Below are 2,708 nucleotides of genomic sequence, written 5' to 3'. Positions count from 1 at the left end.
AAACAAAATCGCCTTCTCTGTCCCTATGTCCCTATATATGCTTAATCTTTAAATCTACGCAACGGATTTTGATGGGGTTTTTTAAATAGATAGAGTAATTCAAGAGGAAGGTTAATATGAATAATAAGATCAATTAAAGTACTCCGAATGAACGTGTGCTAAGTCGCTGTCAAAAGCTATATATATATAAACAAACTTCCTAAGAATCAAGTATTATTTTTTTATTATATTATATAAAAATATATTTGTTTTGTCTAAAATGCGGGCCTGTATAACCAATTACATTGTATATACATATGCAAAGTAACGTTAATTGTATTCTAATGAATGACACACGGACAGATTGTAATGTCACTCGTCTCGATTGTAATTAAAGTTTAAGGTGATCGTTTGATGGCATTTTTTGCTTTGCGTTTTGAATCTTAACTTGAATGTTTTAGGTTTCCGAAGCTTTGTTTTTTTTTTGAGATTTCTTTAAGTCTACTGCGAGTCGGACTCGCGATAAGTAAAAAAAAAAACGTGATCTTCCATAAAATGATTACTTAACTTCGATATTTTCTATTTTGTCCTTATATACTAGTTGTATGTAACACACTCGTAACCGACAGATAGACGGACAGCGAAGCCTTAGTAATAGGTTTCCATTTTTCCCTTTCGATAAGGAACCGTAAAGAACTATTCAAAGACACTTGTATATCTACTAATATTACTTGTAAGGATGTGTGTGTTTGTTGCTCTTTCACGCAAAAACTACTGAAACGATAGCAATGAAATTGAATAACATATAGGCAACTTTGTATACCGTTATTCCTACGTTGATACAGACTTATGCGGGTGAAACCGCTAGTATAATATAAATAAAAATAATTTTGATATTTGTTAAAAATAACTAAGAACACGCTTTAACGATGGAATCAACTAAAAGGTGTCATTTGTCTTATACAAAATATACGTAATTATCGAATTCTGGATATCCTAATCAGGATAATAAGATAAATTCATAAAATTATTGTATTGTCACCGATCCTTGATAATTTTACAGAGTTTGAATTAAATCTGTCAGTTTAAAGTGGGTCAAAATCGAGTCTAAAAATGTCGGGAGATCGGGAGAGTCATACAAACGTACAGGTGAAGCTAATAAAAACCGTGATAAAATAAAAAATAGGGATATAAAACAAACAATACTCTTGCGATTTCCGTTTATTCACTTCAATGTAAAACTGTTACATATGATGACGAAAACGGATGTGCTCAAGGCGATGGAACTTCACCGCGCGGATGGCAGTTGGGGCATTGTCCCATTGCAACCGCTACCACCGTCATGATTACCACCATGGCTACCTAAAGACAAAAAAATATCAAATGTATATTTTCAAATTATATGTATAATATAATATAACAGTATTTCTATTTATATGAATCACTTAAAAAATTATCTATTAAAAAAAACAAAAATATAAATGATAAGTAATCTAAGAGATCTAAACATACAGATACAAAAACGGAAAGCGACTTTGTTTTATACTATCTAATATTGTATTATTTATTTAAAAAATCAGTATTATAAAAATAATAATAACAACACATTAAAACTCTCTAAAGGGCTTCTGCGTGATGGATCTGTGTCCCCACGTAAGCCTACCAAAGGACCGGGTATTATCCTTCTGGTGGTACCCGAGCATTATGGAGAAAAACATAATAATAATCATCATCATCATATAACCTCTTAATCATTGTGAAAATTTGTTGATAAAAGTTCCCTGCAATGTTGCCGAAACCTTTGTTTCAATGTTGACGCTTTTCAGGCTAGAATATCAATTCTTATCAATTCTCCAACACAGCTGTTTTTTTGTTATGTAAAATATAAATAAGACAAAATTTTGTTCGTACTTAAATAGCTGTTAACTGCAAGCTGTGTAATGATATTTTTATTAGTAGTGGTTGCCTATAATTATGACAGCACTAAGTCTGTGTTTGTAATTTCATAAAACTCCATCCCTGTTACCCGTGTATGTCATGGTGGTGGTACTTAATATAATAAATAAATAAACAGGTAAATTTCCAGCATCTCCACAAACTCAAACTCTAATATGTATTAGTTCAAGTTCAAAGTTATGATGGTTCTTAATCATCTCAATAGATGGCGTGGGGTGCCCCTTAGGCACATGAAACCGAAAGAGTAGAAGAAATTCGATTACTGTGGCGGGATCACGGGTGGCCGAGAGGCTAGGCGTTGCTATGGTTTGGCAAAAAACGCGGGTTCGAATCCCACCTCGTGATCAAATTTTTGCTATTTTTTCAAAATTTCTCATTTATAAAGCATTTCAATGCTATAAAACTAAAAATTAAAAATGTATTAGTTCAATTAGACTTCTTCTAGAAGCACTTTTGAATCGTCATAATAATTTTACCATTTACCACCGGTTCGGATAACATTCTCTACGCAGAAAAGCCGGCAAGAAACTATAGCTGCTCTTTTAAAATGACAAATTTACGCAACACGTATATCTTATTAATAACTAGCAGTTCACCCCGGCTTCGCCCGTGGTACTTATATAGCCTATGTCACTCAGCGAAGTAGCAGCCTTTTAATGGTGAAAGAATTTTTAAAATCGATCCAGCAGTTTTTGATTATTTATTTATTTATTTATTTATTTATGCTTTATTGTTTTGGAATAATTACAAATTGAGACTTAACCTAGGGAACA

The 2,708-nt window shown here is 32.4% G+C and overlaps 1 long non-coding RNA gene across 1 annotated transcript in view; it reads right to left on the bottom strand.

Annotated features, from left to right (window-relative positions):
- Positions 1-1,182: 1,182 nt before the first annotated feature.
- LOC119836459 overlaps positions 1,183-2,708 on the bottom strand; it is a 4,264-nt gene continuing 2,738 nt past the window's right edge. The window contains exon 2 of the long non-coding RNA XR_005288099.1: positions 1,183-1,341. This is a non-coding gene — a long non-coding RNA (uncharacterized LOC119836459). The remainder of the gene's footprint in view (positions 1,342-2,708) is intronic.

Source organism: Zerene cesonia, chromosome 24 (genome assembly GCF_012273895.1).
Source record: "Zerene cesonia ecotype Mississippi chromosome 24, Zerene_cesonia_1.1, whole genome shotgun sequence".
Lineage (NCBI taxonomy): Eukaryota > Metazoa > Arthropoda > Insecta > Lepidoptera > Pieridae > Zerene > Zerene cesonia.
The sequence above is the reverse complement of the archived record's forward strand: the minus strand, read 5'-3'. Positions and strand labels throughout refer to the sequence as shown.